General features: G+C 42.7%; 1 long non-coding RNA gene and 1 pseudogene across 1 annotated transcript in view; both read left to right on the plus strand.

The window, feature by feature from the left end:
- LOC149126999 (uncharacterized) overlaps window positions 1-16,616 on the plus strand; it is a 101,467-nt gene that overhangs the window by 32,645 nt on the left and 52,206 nt on the right. The gene's annotated exons all lie outside the window — the stretch shown is intronic.
- On the plus strand, window positions 11,577-12,322 carry LOC100353040 (EKC/KEOPS complex subunit TPRKB pseudogene; annotated as a pseudogene).

A 16,616-nucleotide genomic window follows, 5' to 3' on the forward strand; every position in this document is an offset into this window, starting at 1 on the left:
AAAGATGGAATCTTAGATTCAATATAATACAGTATTACTTACTATTCTTGGGAGTATGTGAAATACTCTAGGATTATTTTTTATGTATTATCCCTTCATTTGAAGGGATTAAAAAATCTCACATATTTCACATGTGATTAGTTTTATTTGCATATGTATTATATCAAGTTGAAGTATATGTTAAAATAATATTTTTTCTTGTGTTTTAAATCCAGAAATCCTCTGATGAAAAAATTCATTAGCTTTTTATTTATTTTCATCTTATTCGAACAGCAGAGAGAAAAAGACAGATAGAAACAGATGGAGAGATCTAACTGGTGGTTCACTCTCCAAATGTACAAATCACCAGGCTTGGGACCAGTCACAGCCAGAAGTCAGGAAATGCAACAAGATTTTATACATAGGTGGCAGGGACCCAAGTACTTGAGTCATTACTTGCTACCTCCCTGGGTGTGCATTTGCAGGAAGCTTGAATGGGAAGCAGAGCCAGAAGTCAAACCCAGGAACTCTGAAATGGGATTGGGTATCTTAAGCAGCATCTGAGCCACTGTGCCAAATATCTGTCCCAGGAATGGAATTTTGGATGTGTTAAATATGAGTTGCCTTTGGATATTTGCAGAGACATATTAGGTAGGCTGTTTGATACACAGGTTAGAATTAAGAGGTGCTATCAGTCTGGAGATATTCATGAGGGAGTCATTAGCATGTAGATGGTGTTATAACTATGAGGTAGGATGAAATTATCAATGAAATAAAACAAAAGAGTTTAGTGTCCTGAAAGCCAAAATGGAAAGCATTACATGAAGTGAATTAAATGTTTTGAAGAGGTCAAGCATAATGAAGACTGAGAACTGACCACTAAAGTTAGCTACATGGTTGTCTTTGGGGCCATACTGGAGCAATTTGGTTGGGACCAGGCTGATTGTAGTACAATCTAGAGAGAACTGGAGAACAGAAACCAAAGAAAATTCTTTTCAGAAAATTCTCCATTTAAAAAAGGAGAGAAATTGACCAGCTGGTTTGGAAATAGTCTTTAGTGTTTTAGATGATAGAAAAGCAAACTGAATGTTAATGAAATTGTCCAGTGAAAAGAGGAGAGAAAATACTGGAGAAGAGAGACTTGCTGAAGCTGGTACAGGTTGTAGTGGGCAGGTGGAGAAATTGGTTTTAACAAGGAGTCACTAAAAAGGCATTGTTCAGATTCCCCAATCATGTTTTATGTCCTTCTTTCTGGCTCTTCTCTTTGCTTGAGACTGTTCTTTCATTGACAGAAACCTACATTTTGTTCCTTCAGTAAAGTGTTCTCACTGTATCCCAGCTCATGAATTCATAGAGATTTCACTCTCCTCTGAATTCATTGCTCTTGTAATCTGTTACATTAAGTTGATTATTAGTCATCTTTCTATGCACAGCTGTCTTTCTCATTAAATGTAGGCCCCTTGATAGCAGTGATCATGCCCTGCCTATGGTAAGTGCTCCATAAAATCCAGCTGACTCTGTCTCTGCCACTTTGACTGAAAATGATTTCCTTCCTTAAATTCCCTAAGGAGAAGAGCCTATTTTTACACTCCATGTAAAAATTCTTCATGTGTTAAAAAATATTATTAAACTACTTCTTGGCCTTTTCAGTGTTTAAGGCTTTTTCTTTTCTTTCTTCTATTTTTTGTTCTTTCTTTGTTCTTTTATTCCTTTTTGAGCTTAGTTGGGGAATCCGAGTTGTGTGTAGAAAGTGGACATTGGAACAGAATGAATAGTAGCTGCCTTCTGCAGAGTAAGCAGAAACCATGGGTGCTACCCAGACCATGGAAGGATGTGTGTGTGTGTGTGTGTGTGTGTGTTCACATCCCAAGTAGACAGAAGGGCAGGTAAAAAGGTACAGAGATAAAATCATGAAATTCTATTGCATCCATGTTGACTATTCATTCCCTAGACCTCAAATATTGTTAAATGAATGAATCAATGAATTAATAATCCCCGTAATGGTCATTTCTTCTTCCATTGAGGCTAACTATTAATTTTCCTTCTATATAAACATAGGTTCTTCATTTCACTTATAATCTTGCCACTACCTTAAATTTCCATTGGGTCAAAATAATAGATAATATCAAGTGAACACATACATGAGGCACTTGAACAGAGTGATGAAAAGTGTATTGGGGACACATATACCCGTTCAGTTCTTAGGTTCGCCACTTGGTGGTTGTGTGCCTTTGGGCAGATCACTTATCCCCTCATCTGTTTCCTCATTTGTATAATGGGATGCATAATAATACCTATTTAAATAAATAAATACATTTTTAATAAATCTTGTAATAATCTTAAAATTAATCTAAATTGAAGTTAACCTATTTCTAAATCTTATTTCCAAATTTTAAAGATGAGTTAACTCAGGCTTAGAGAGTTTAAATAACTTCCCCACTGCTGTCCAGTTAGTCACACCCTGGCGCTCAGTTCATTTTTTTTTTTTTTTGCCACATAGTCTGTGGCAGTAAGGGAGGCCTGACAAGAAACAAGTTACCTCTGTTGACACCTCTGCTTGACATGGAAAAGCAAGGATGGGGCTTGAGAACACAGAGACTGTAGAAGTAAGGTGGTGATGTTGAGGAAATGATTATGGGGAGTGAATATGACAAGAGGGGAAGTTAATGGAAAAGTAATCAGAATGTCTGGAGGTTACTGTTAATCCAAGCTAAAGATGCAACAGACAAGAAGATATATGAATGCTCCGATGATTGGTGCACTGCCTACTCCTAGTTTCTGAGTTTGTTTTTAGATGCCTTGTGTTTGAAAGTCTAAAAGACATTTTATGATTAGGATTTCACCAGTGTTTCCAAATTCTGTTTGTGGAGGTATGACTCATTTGAGCGTTGCCTGAAGCAACAAAGCAGGATGGGTGGACTTGTTTTCAACATTGATTTCTGAGGATTTACCTCCTTCTCTTACAAATGACAAAAGTTTTTAGTTACACTACCTGGGAATGGCAGAGCCATAAAGTTCTAAATTCATTGCCAACAATTTACACTTTCAAAGTTGTTACTGCTAAGGCTGGCATCTGGCCTAGTTGTGAAGATGCCACTTGGGATGCCCACATCTCATATTGGAGGGTTTGCCTTTGAGTCCCAGGACTGTCCTAGTTCCAGCTTCCTGCTAATGTACACCACAGGAGGCAGTAGGTTTGGTCCCTCCCATCCATATGGGAAACCTGGCCCAACCTCAGCTGTTGCGGGCATTTGGAGAGTAAAATGGTAAATGGGAAACACTTTTCCCTGCTTCTCAAATAAATACAATAAAGAAAAATGAGGAAAAAAAATATAAAGAAGTCCAGATCCCATAATGGAGTACCTAGGTTTGATACTTAGCACTGGCTCCTGTTTCATAAAAATAATTAACAAACAAACAAATCTGTCACTGAGGCAATGTTTTCATAGTCTTCAGGAGCTATTCTAATACTTGGTTATTCCTGTGTTACTCTCTCTTCATTCATCATAGTCCTGAAGGATGAATTCTAAAAAGAACCCAAAAGAACAGAGAAGAGTGTATCTTTTAAAAACTAGAAGACACTTGGAAAAAACAGCAACAAGGTACAGACTCCCTGGTTCCACTCAGGAGAATGTGATCTTCAATAGATGGAAATAGAGTATAGGGACCATGAAGTGGAAGCATTAAAGGGATCCACCTTCCTTCTTGTCTTCATTGCCCACTTTTAGTTCCCTGAGAAAGGCATTTTCAGGCCTATGGTCAAGAAAGTTGGGCGGTGGCTGAATATTAATTTTATTTGAGAGAGAGAGCGAGAGAGAGCGAGCTCCTATCTACTGTTTTCTCTTCCCAGATACCTTTAACAGCCTGGGCTAGGACAGGCCAAAGCCCTTGTGCAGGAATTCAATCCAAGTCTCCCACATGGGTGGCAGGGACCCAACTACTTGAGACATCACCTGCTGTCTCCCAGTGTATGCAGTAACAGGAAGCAGGAATGGAGAACGCAGTCAGGTCTTGAATCCAGAACTCTCATTTAGGATGTAGGCTATCCCAAGCAGTAGCCTAAACACTGCCACAAACACGTGGCCCTGGCAGGTACAACAGCATAAGCAACAACTCTATGGAATCCTTCAAAATCTTTGTTTCCTAGGTAGACATTTGTATCCTGGGTAATGCTTGTAGTACAGTTTTCTGCTCTTCTTTTGCTCACCAGGGAGCAGGACAGATGGCTAGGCAGGAGGGAAAGGTCAATGTGGACTCTAGACTTGCCCAGGGAGGGTTTAGTTTGCAGCTGGTCCTCTGACTCCACCTAGAGGTAAGACCTGGTTATGGCCATTGAGAGTCCTCTAGTTATTTCCCTCTTGGCTACAAGCCTGCAGGTTCAAACTTCCAGCGTTTGTTAAGGAACAAAATATGCTTTGTTCAAAAAGCATGACCATTCTTCTTTTTTCTTTTTTATTATTATATCATATACACAATTAAATGTGTCTCCTTAGGTGCTCCATAAAATTAAACAAAATCCAGATAGAATTATAGAATATAGGAGTCAGAAGGTAATATGATGTCTGTTCGTAGTAAATACCCTCATCCAAAGGCAAACAATATTTACATTTTGTTTCTTAATAAAGCTGGACATTGAGTTGACTGATGGTAAATAAAGCTGCTTTAAATATGTTTACACACACTCTCCTGACAGTCTACTTCTTGTTTCAGTCTTGAGCTCTATATCAACCATATTTCTTTTTTTTTTTAACCATGTTTCTAAATTGGCTTTAGTCATTACTACTCTGCTTTACTTTTGAAAAAAGGCATATGGCATGGTCATTAACACCTTATTCCTCCCATAACCCTTCTCAAATTCTCTTACTTTTTTTTAAATTCAAAAAGTACTGTATCAATGCATTAAAGAACAAAAAATAGTTTATATATGTATATAAAGTAATAATCAAAAATTACTCCTAATCTACTTCCATTTCATTTCCCAGAAATCATCAAGGTTAAATACAGTTGAGGTCTTGTTTTAGATTGTCTGGGAACAGTGTAACTTAGGTACTGGGCCATATTATCTTTATATGAGAATGCTTCAAATAGTTCACGGAAAGAAGAATTGAAAGATAAATCTGTTTTGATGCAAATTGTCGCTCCCCCTCTTCGTGGAGGAACGACACTAAACCCTGCCTAGGCTTCATATCCGAGTCACAGCACCATTATGTCGCTCCCCCTCTTCGTGGAGGAACGACACAGGACCCTGCGCTGTTCTATCGTCTGCTCGGCCCTCCCCGGGTTTGCTGCTGGTTCTTCCCGGGTTGGCTACTATCCCTTCCACCTCCGTGGAAGGGCAGTTCCCCCTGGCCACATTCCCCACTTCCGCAGGGGAGCGGCACACCGCCGGCCGGCTCTTCTCGGGGGCTGCACAGGTGTTCCTTCAGCTAGATGTTCCCCTTAGATGTTCCTGGTGCATGCCGTCTCTCTCCTCCTTTATAGTCCTCCTCCGCCAATCCTAACTCGGCTGCCCACACGCCGAGTACGCTGCTTTCCAATCAGGAACAAGTCCTACAGTTTATTGGTTGAACTGGAGGCAGCTGTGCGGAAGCTGTTTACTTCTCTCCCAGCGCCACATTGTGGGAGAGCAGATGCAAAGAATAAGTCTTAATTCCAGTAACTCAGTCTAGTCCGGTTTGCTCCCCACAGATCCCCCTTTCTTTTTATTTTTGGCGTTGATACGCGCCTGTCTTCGGTGTCCCTCGGCACACACTCTGCTCTACTTGCTAGAGTTGCCACAGGCTCTTACAAGTCCTATCAATCAGGCAAACCGAATCCGGGTCCTCTCTTCGCCATGTTGTGAGGAGGTTTTTAGGCGCTGATGCGTGCCTGTGTTCGGTGACCTGCGGCTCACACTCTGGTCGAGCCGCCTGCTGGTGCTTACCGCCTTAATCAGGCAGACCGAATCCAAGCCTTCTAATTGCAGTATTGTGGGGAGGCCTTACTGATGTTAATTCGTGCCTGTCTTCGGTGACCTGCGGCGCATAAGCTGCTAGCCGCCCGCAGGTGCTCATCGCCTCACTTAATCAGGCAGACCGAATCCAAGCTTTCTCATTGCCATGTTGAGGGGAGGCCTTTCTATTTCTCTATTTCTCTATCTCCGGGCATTCCTATTTCTCCCACTCCACTTCTATCTTCCAACATTCCTATTTCTCTCATTCTACTTCTAAACTTCTGTTTCTCTTATCCCTGCGGCTTCCCGGCGGCGCTCGCCCCGAGGCTGCTTCTCGGCACCTCGCCCCGCGGCAGCTTCACGGCTCTGCGGCTCTGCGCGGCTTCCCGGCGCCTCGCCCCGCCGGCGGGCTCCCGGCTCTGCGCGGCTCGGCTTCGCGCGCACGCTCCGTGGTCTCCACGCACTTCGCGCCCGCACCACGGCCTCGCGCCAGCCCCGCGTTCCCTATCTATTCACGCCCCGTGCTCTCTCTGCACGCGGCGGCTTCCGCGAATGTTTCTGCCACCACCGGCATTCAGTCCAAGTTCCCCGGACTAACCTGGCGAATTTCAACCTGGCGGCCCACGTCTCTGCCTCTGGTTCCAGATCTTCGCCTCTTGCTCCCCGGGGTGACTTGAAGAATTCCAAGGTGGCTTATGTTTCCGCCTTGGCCTGCACTCGCGGCTTCATCCTCCCTAACATTTTTCTCTACCCGGTATGTTTCCTTAAATTTTCTTCCAACAATATTCCTCTCCTTTCTCCTGGCTTCTCCCCACAGTCCGTATCCGAGTCCAAGCCTCCTCCAGGTTTCACTTTCGCTTTCAATCTCCTAGCTTCCCCGCCATAGTCCGCATCCGAGTCTATGAAAGCTTTCACTTTCGCTTTCAATCCTAACTTCTTTCCCACAGTCCATATCCGAGTCTATGCCTAGGCTTTCAATAGCTTCTTCCGGCACCCTTTTCGTCCGGCTTTTCCCTAGGCTGTTTGCTAGTCTCTCTCTCCGGTATTTTCCCAGTTCTTCCTCCTAGGTTTCCTATCCGTCCTGGGTTTCCTATCCGAGCTAGGTTTCCTATCCGAGTCACGGCACCATTATGTCGCTCCCCCTCTTCGTGGAGGAACGACACTAAGGCCTGCCTAGGCTTCATATCCGAGTCACGGCACCATTATGTCGCTCCCCCTCTTCGTGGAGGAACGACACTAAGGCCTGCCTAGGCTTCATATCCGAGTCACGGCACCATTATGTCGCTCCCCCTCTTCGTGGAGGAGCAACACAGGACCCTGCGCTGTTCTTTCGTCTGCTCGGCCCTCCCCAGGTTTGCTGCTGGTTCTTCCCGGGTTGGCTACTATCCCTTCCACCTCCGTGGAAGGGCAGTTCCCCCTGGCCACATTCCCCACTTCCGCAGGGGAGCGGCACACCGCCGGCCGGCTCTTCTCGGGGGCTGCACAGGTGTTCCTTCAGCTAGATGTTCCCCTTAGATGTTCCTGGTGCATGCCGTCTCTCTCCTCCTTTATAGTCCTCCTCCGCCAATCCCAACTCGGCTGCCCACACGCCGAGTACGCTGCTCTCCTCCAATCAGGAGCAGGTCCTGCAGCTTGTCAAGTTGGTGAGAGGCAGCTGGGTAGAAGCTGTTGCCTCCTCTCCCAGTGCCATATTGTGGGAGAGCAGATGCATAGAATAAGTCTTAATTCCAGTAACTCAGTCCAGTCCGGGTTGCTCCCCACACAAATGAATAAAAATCCATTTATATGCATGGTCTTCACAAAGTTTATGGAAAACATACATTAGGAAAAAAACTCACACATGGATATCAAAATTTTTGCATTGAAGTAAATTCATCTTTTCTTAACAATGTGTTTATTTACTCAACAGGTAGAGTTTCATAGAGAGTGGGAGAGACAGAGAAGGAGGGAGAGATTATCCATTCACTGGTTCACTCCCCCAGATGGCTGCAATGGCCAGACTGGACCAGGCTAACAAGAAGCCTGGAACTCTACCTGGGTCTTTCACATAGGTGGCAAGGACCCAGGCACTTGGGCCATCTTCTACTGCTTTCTAAGGTGTGTTAGCTGGGAGCCGGATTGTAAATGGAGCAGCCTAGACTCAAACCAACACTCATATGGGATGGTGGTATCTTTAGCAGTCTAACCTACAGTGCTACAATATTGGCCCTTAAATTTACCTTTTAATTATATCTTCCCATGAACTTTTGAAGTACTCTTTGTATATATTTTGTTTAAAAAAATTCACAATATATATTTTTTCCTGCTACTTGCTTTTTTTTTTTTTTTAAATTTCTCCACATGTCCTGAATATCATTTCATAGCACACTCAGTCAACAAAATTTAAATTTCTGGTCTCTTACAGACAGAATTCCTGAACAAAAACTTTCACAAGTGTAGATACGCATATTTCTTTGTTTTAACTTTTATTTAATAAATATAAATTTTCAAAGTACAGCTTTTGGATTACAGTGGCTTTTTCCTCCCATAACCCCCTCCCACCCGCAACCCTCCAATCTCCCGCTCCCTCTCCCATCCCATTCACATCAAGATTCATTTTCAATTCTCTTTATATACATAAGATCAATTTAGTATATACTAAGTAAAGATTTCAACAGTTTGCACCCACACAGAAACACAAAGTATAAAGTACTGTTTGAGTACTAGTTATACTGTTAATTCATATAGTACAACACATTAAGGACAGAGATCCCACATGGGGAGTCAGTGCACAGTGACTCCTGTTGTTGACACTCTTGTTTATGGCATCAGTAATCACCCTTGTCATGAGTTGCCAAGGCTATGGAAGCCTTTTGAGTTCACTGACTCCGATTTTATTTTGACAAGGTCATAGTCAAAGTGGAAGTTCTCTCTTTCCTTCAAGAAAGGTACCTCCTTCTTTGATGACCTGTTCTTTCTATTGGGATCTCACTCACAGAGATCTTTCATTTAGGGTTTTTTTTTTCCTAGAGTGTCTTGGCTTTCCATGCCTGAAATACTCTCATGGGCTCTTCAGCCAGATCTGAATGTCTTAAGGGCTGATTCTGAGGCCAGAGTGCTGTTTAGGACATCTGCCATTCTATGAGTCTGCTGTGTATCCCACTTCCCATGTTGGATTGTTCTCTCCTTTTTAATTCTATCAGTTAGTATTAGCAGACACTATTCTTGTTTATGTGATCCCTTTGATTCTTAATCCTATCATTATGATCAATTATGAACTGAAACTGATCACTTTGACTAGTGAGATGGCATTGGTACATGACACCTTGATAGGATTGAATTGGAATCCCCTGGCACATTTCTAACTCTACTGTTTGGGGTAAGTCTGAGTGAGCATGTGCTGAACTGTACATCTCCTCCCTCTCTTATTCCCACTTTTATATTTAATGGGGATCACTTTTCAGTTAAAATTTAAACACCTAAGAATAATTGTGTGTTAATTACAGAGTTCAACCAATATTATTAAGTAGAACAAAAAAAATACTAAAAGGGATAAAGTATTAAGTTCATCAACAGTCAGGGCAGGGGCTGATCAAGTCACTGTTTCTCATAGTGTCCATTTCACTTCAACAGGTTTCCTTTTTGGTGCTCGGTTTTTGTCACCGATCAGGGAGAACATATGATATTTGTCCCTTTGGGACTGGTTTATTTCACTCAGCATAATGTTTTCCAGATTCCTCCATTTTGTTGCAAATGACTGGATTTCATTGTTTTTTTTTTTTTTTTTTTTTTTTTTTTTTTTTTTTTTACTGCTGTATAGTATTCTATAGAGTACATATCCCATACTTTCTTCATCCAGGCTACTGTTGATGGGCATTTAGGTTGATTCCAGGTCTTAGCTATTGTGAATTGAGCTGCAATAAACTTTAAGGTGCAGACAGCTCTTTTATTTGCCAATTTAATTTCCTTTGGGTAAATTCCAAAGAGTGGGAATGCTGGGTTGTATGGTAGGGTTATATTCAGGTTTCTGAGGAATCTCCAGACTGACTTCCATAGTGGCTTGACCAGTTTGCATTCCCACCAACAGTGGGTTAGTGTCCCTTTGTCCCACAATCTCGCCAGCATCTGTTGTTGGTAGATTTCTGTATGTGAGCCATTCTAACTGGGGTGAGGTTAAACCTCATTGTGGTTTTGATTTGTAAGAAATTCATATTTCTAAAAAAGTTCCCCTGGATAGAGTTGTAAGGCCAGGTGTGAGGCAGTGGCTGTGATTAATTTCTGGAAAATAGGGACTGGGTTTGCACATTTGAGACAAAGGGCTCCTGTGTAACCTTGACCCTGTATAGTGAATAATTATGGTTTTACTTTATCCTTCATGTTGATTTTTTGAAGTAAATTTTGCATTTGACCTTTCCTGAGAAATGAAAAGGAAAATTGTAGTTAATGATAACTATATAGGTACCATTATAAATGCAAATTAACTAAGGGATCAATTGAGCCATACTAAAATGGATTTAAATCTTTTTCTTCAGGGGCCGGTGCTGTGGTGCAGTGGATTAATCCTCTGCCTGAAACACTGGCATCCCATATTGGTGCTGGTTCTAATCCCAGCTGTTCCTGTTCTGATCCAGCTCTCTGCTATGGCCTGGGAAAGCAGTAGAAGATGGCCCATGTGCTTGGGTCCTTGCAGCCATTTGGGACACCTGGAAGAAGCTCCTGGCTCCTGGCATTGGATAGGCCCAGCTCTGGCTGTTGCAGCTATTTGGGGAGTGAACCAGTGGATGTAAGACCTTTCTCTGTCTCTCTCTCTCACTGTAACTCTATCTCTCAAATAAATACATAAAATATTTTTAGAAAAATATTTTTCTTCCCTCCTCAGTTTACCAGATCCTCTGGTTACTAGGTAGTTGAAACTGGATTTACAGAGGTATTATATTTATTTTTTGTTGTGATTGCTAAATATGTTGTTATAGGAGCTATTAACAAATCAGGAAGATTTAAAAGCATTTAGAAAAGAGAATTTCCGTGATCTGAAGAAGTTTGGAAAGAAGTAAAAGCACAAGAAAATATATGCCTTGTAATTTATGAAATATGGTATTTTTGGTATAACTTTAAAAAGATTTATTAATCTATTTAAAAGTCAGAGCTAGAGGGAGGGAAGGAGGGAGAGAGGGAGAGAGAGGAGGGAGGGAGGGAAGGAGGGAGGGAGGAAGGGAGGAAGGGAAAGAGAGAGAGAAACTTGTGTCTTCTGGTGTGTTCCCCAGATAACTGCATTGGCCAATGCTGAGCCAGGCTGAAGCCAAGAACCAGGAGTTCCATCCGGTTCTCCCACATGGGTGCAGGGGTTCTAGTACTTGGGGCATCTTCTGCTGCTTTTCCCAGGCTGTCTACAGAGCAAGATTGGAAGTGGAACAGCTGGGACTTGAACTGGTCTCTATATGGGATGCTGGCATTACAAGTAGTGGCTTTATCCACTACATCACAATGGTGGCCCCATTCATGTAATTTTTTTATACCATACTTGTGATGATAACTTGTGGTCCACAATCTTGTGAATTTTTAAATTTTTCAGTAGAAATAAATTTTCTTTTCTTAAATATGCTGATGATCTTTTCTCCAGGACTAGATAGATGGGGGATGTGACATCCCTTCATCTATATCCACATGATTTATGCTGGAAGGTGGAATGTATAGCAGATATCAGTAGAAACCTTCACTGTACCACAGTAGTACTCTCTCCAGGCAATGGCCAAACTGCAGCACAAAGGACTGCGAAAAACCCTCAAGTTTCTTTTCAGCAGTCACTGGATCCCTTTTTTCCAGTACAGATCCTTTTATGAAAATCATATCGAGTGGGAGTTCTTCGGGGACGGACCAGAGGCGACTGTGGAATCCTGCTTATCAGTGAAATGCAGTTAGTGCACCAGCTGGACTTGCTTCCCCAATGCAGGGTGACCCTTTTGTTGTTTAAAGACATAAAAAATGCAGGAGACCTGAGGAAAAAGACCGTGGAAGGCACCACTGATGGTTCACTGAGAAATCCTGCAGTGATTGGTGATCTGTTTCAGACACTTGTGGCAGCAAACAAGGCCATTCACTTCTACAGACTTGGAAAAATGAAGACAAGAATGCTGTTTACAGAAATTATTTTCAGTCTTTCCCCAAACCACAATATTTCAGAAGCTTTGAAAAATTTTGTGTCTCAGGAAATGATACTTCAATTCTAATTGTTTACGTTGAAGAGGGAGAAAAACAAACAGATCAACATCTAATAGTTCAAGTGGAAGGGCAGCAGGTTTCTCTGGAAAATCTCCCTGAAATAACAAATATTACAGAAGTCAAAAAGATACATAAACTGTCCTCACAAGAAGAAATATTGGGACATTATTAGATGGTATCGCTTGTAGAATGCCAACAAAAGATGTTTTGTGAAATGTCAGAAATATCAACAAGTTTTCAGCATTAAAAAAATTGATTTTCCTTTTCTGATTATAAAATTAATATATATTAATTGCATAAAATTTTAAAATGCAGAATTGTGGTGGAATGAGAAGGCCATGCAAAGATGGCCACTGGCAAGCAAGTGTCATTTACTCAGGAATGGCTTAGGAACCCACCTGGCAATGGAGCCTGCTTGGCAACAGTCTGTGACTGGTTAGGGCATAAACTGATCCTTGACCTGATTGGCTGCCTCAGCTATATAAGCTGCTGTATCAACTGAAATAAATGAGTCTGTGGGCTGCTCGCTTCTGGCCCTCTTTCACCCAACTCCCGGTGTCTGTGTGGTGACTCCGTGCCTCTTGTCCCCACTGCGCTCCTCTTCTCAGAACAAATCCACAGCAACACAGAATGATATAAAAAGAAAATAAGGCCACTCTTATTCTTTCTTCTTCTTCTTTTTATTTTTTATTTTTTTTGACAGGCAGAGTTAGACAGTGAGAGAGAGAGACATAGAGAAGGGTCTTCCTTTTCCGTTGGTTCACCCTCCAAGTGGTCACTATGGCCAGTGCGCTGTGGCCAGCGTGCTGTGCCAATCCGTAGTAGCCAGGAGTCAGGTGCTTCCTCCTGCGGGTACAGGGCACAAAGACCTGGGCCATCCTCCACTGCCTTCCCAGGCCACAGCAGAGAGCTGGACTAGAAGAGGAGCAACTGGGACAGAATCCGGCGCCCTGACCAGGACTAGAACCCGGAAAAGGAAGACCTTTCTCTCTGTCTCTCTCTCTCACTGTCCACTCTGCCTGTCCAAAAAAAAAAAAAAAAAAAAAAAAAAAGGAAACAGAGAGAGAGAGAGAGAGAAGCTTGCCTTAGTCCATTTGGATTGCTATGACAAAAAACTGTAGCCTGGGTGGCTTAAACAACAGACATTTCTTACTTTTCTTTTCTTTTTTAAAAGATTTATTTATTTATTTGAAATTCAGAGTTACACGGAGAGAGGAGAGGCAGAGAGAGAGAGAGGTCTTCTATCTGCTGGTTTACTCCCAAATTAGCCGCAACAGCTGGAACTGTGCGGATCCGAAGTGAGGAGCCAGGAGCTTCTTCCGGGTCTCCCACGTGAGTGCAGGAGCCCAAAGACTTGGGACATCTTCTACTGCTTTCCCAGGCCATAGCAGAGAGCTGGATGGGAAGTGGAGCAGCCAGGACATGAACCGGTGCCCATATTAGATGCGTACACTGCAGGCGGCGTCTTTACCCATTATGCCATAGCGCTGACCCTAACAGACACTTATTTCTTATGTTTCTGGGGATTCAAACATCCAAGAAAAAGGTGTAGGCAGATTGCTTCCTGGTGAAGGTATGCCTGACTTCAGATGGCCATCTTCTCTCTGTGCCCTCATAGGGTAGAGAGGAAGAGAGGAAGCTCTCTGGTTTCCATTTTTTTTTTTTTTTTTGACAGGCAGAGTGGACAGTGAGAGAGAGAGAGAGAAAGGTCTTCCTTGCTTTTTCTATTGGTTCACCCCCCCTCCCCCAATGGCTGCTATGGCTGGCGCAATGCGCTGATCTGAAGCCAGGAGCCAGGTGCTTCTCCTGGTCTCCCCTGCTGGTGCAGGGCCCAAGCACTTGGGCCATCCTTCACTGCACTCCCGGGCCACAGCAGAGAGCTGGCCTGGAAGAGGAGCAACTGGGACAGACTCTGGCACCCCGACCAGGACTAGAACCCGGGGTGCCAGCACCACAGGCGGAGGATTAGTCTAGTGAGCCGCGGTGCCGGTCTCTGGTTTCCTTTTATAAGGGCACCCTACCTTCATAACCTCATCTAAAACTGATTACCTCCCCTAATCGCCATTTCCAAATGATATTAAATTGGGGATTAGAGCTTCAACATATGAACCTGGGAGGAATACAATTCAGTCTACATAATGGCTGGGTAGTATGTGGTTACTATCTCCTGGACTCAGGGAAGTTGACAGCAATGAATTTAATGTTCACAGGAAATTATTTTAGTTACCTTTGTCAAAAAGCTATCCTTGTATCTTTAAATTATAAAGAACTTTCAGTTGATATCTAATGTTTATTCCGTACATATCTAAATTTGAAGATTAAAACATTTATTTAAAATTTATTTATTTGAAAGGCAGAAATGGAGGAGAGAGTGAGAGGGAGAGGGAGAGGGAAAGGGAGAGGGTGTTTTGGGCTGGGCCAGGCTGAACTCATGAGTTAGGAACTCCATCTGGATCTAGCACATAGGTAGCAGGGACCCAAGTAGTTGAACCATCACTTAATTCTTTTCAGGGTTGGTATTAGCAGGAGCTGGATAGGGAAGCAAAGCCTGGACTTGACTCTAGGCACTCCAGCATGGGTTGTGGGCACCCTGAGTGGTGGTTAACCTGCTGTGAACACCCTGCTACCCAGACATAACTTTTTAAATTGAAAGATATTTTCTTTTTGTAGAAATGGCTATTCATAAATATACAGTATTATATTCTTTTTTTTCTCCAATTTTCTTTAAGTTGTAAAAGTTTGATGTACAGATTTAGGAACATAGTGATTTAAAAGATTTATTTATTTGAAATAAGAGTTATAGAATGAGAAGGAGAGGCAGAGAGAGAGAGAGTGAAAGAGAGAGAGAGAGAGAGAGAGAGAGAGAGAGAGATCTTCTATCAGTTGATTCACTTCCCAAATGTCTGCAATGGCCAGGGTTGGGCCAGGATGAAGGCAGGAGCCAGAAGCTTCACCTGGGTCTCCCAGGTGGATGGCAGGAACCCAGACACTTGGACCATCTTCTGCAACTTTTCCCAGGCTGTTAGCAGGGAGCTGGATCAGATGTGGAACAGCACTATGATCCTAGAATCAGCCCTTAAGGCCTTCTGATCTGGCTGAAAAGCCCATGAGAGCATTTCAGGCATGGAAAGCAAGACATTGTGGCAAAAATTGTGCTACATGAAGGATCTCTGTGAATGAGACCCCAGTGGAAAGAAGTGGACATCAAAGAAAGATGTGCTTTTCTCTGAAGGCAGGAGAGAACTTCCACTTTGCTCATGGCCTTGTCTAATGAGATTGTGGATTCAAAAGGCTTCCATAGCCTAGGTAGCTCATATCAAGAGCCTCAGGTGATCACTGACATCATTCATAAGAGTTTAATTGTTAAATTAACAACAGGAGTCACTAACCTCCCATGCAGGACCTCTGTCCTCAAAGAGTTGTATTATGATAATTAACAGTAAAACTTGTTTCTCAAAGATTTATTTCATTTTAATGTATTAATGGATGATATGTTTATGTCTCATAAGTTTTAATTAGGCCTAAGTGTCCAACTCCATTGCTTGTTTTCTTAGGTGTTTCCTTAACGATAAAACTCATTCTCAAGGACTTACTTTCTTTTTAATTTTTTTTTTTTGACAGGCAGAGTGGACAGTGAGAGAGAGAGACAGAGAGAAAGGTCTTCCTTTGCCATTGGTTCACCCTCCAATGGCTGCCGCGGCCGGTGTGCTGCGGCCTGCGCACCGCTCTGATCTGATGGCAGGAGCCAGGAGCCAGGTGCTTTTCCTGGTCTCCCATGGGGTGCAGGGCCCAAGCACCTGGGCCATCCTCCACTGCACTCCCTGGCCACAGCAGAGAGCTGGCCTGGAAGAGGGGCAACCGGAACAGAATCCGGCGCCCCAACCGGGACTAGAACCCGGTGTGCCGGCGCCGCAAGGCGGAGGATTAGCCTAGTGAGCCGCGGCGCCGGCCGACTTACTTTCTTTTAATATGTTAAGTGGAGGATGTTCTTACGTTTCATAAGTTCAAGTTATATCTAAGTGATCACAAAAGATGTATCATTCTTGAGTGCTTTTTTAAAGTTAATTAAGTCCTAAAAGAAAAAAAGAAGAGAAATTATTTTCAAGTTGCAATGATTTTGAACAGCCCTTGTCTAGACTGTTGAGGAACAGTTCTTTTTTTCTTTTCTGTGCAAATTTTTGAACTCTTTACTTAGTATAGAGTTGGCCTTCTATGCATAAAGTTAATGGGACTGGGAATGAGAAAGGGATGAGGAGGAGGGTGGGTGGGTGGGTGCGTATTCCTAAAGTTGTACTTATGAAATGTATGAAATTTGTATTCCTTAAATAAAAAGTTTCTTTGGGGAAAAACTAATCTAAAATTTTAAATTAAAAAAAATTCTCCCTATCCCTACCTCCACCCTAAGAAAAGCACAATAATGGGAATACTGTGACTATGAAGGGATATTTCTAGGACTCTGTAAAGACCCAATCCATTAATCCATAAGTCCATACATACAGCACACATA

This window comes from Oryctolagus cuniculus, chromosome 4, assembly GCF_051225735.1.
Source record: "Oryctolagus cuniculus isolate XC-2025 breed Fujian yellow rabbit chromosome 4, ASM5122573v1, whole genome shotgun sequence".
In the NCBI taxonomy this organism is placed as follows: domain Eukaryota; kingdom Metazoa; phylum Chordata; class Mammalia; order Lagomorpha; family Leporidae; genus Oryctolagus; species Oryctolagus cuniculus.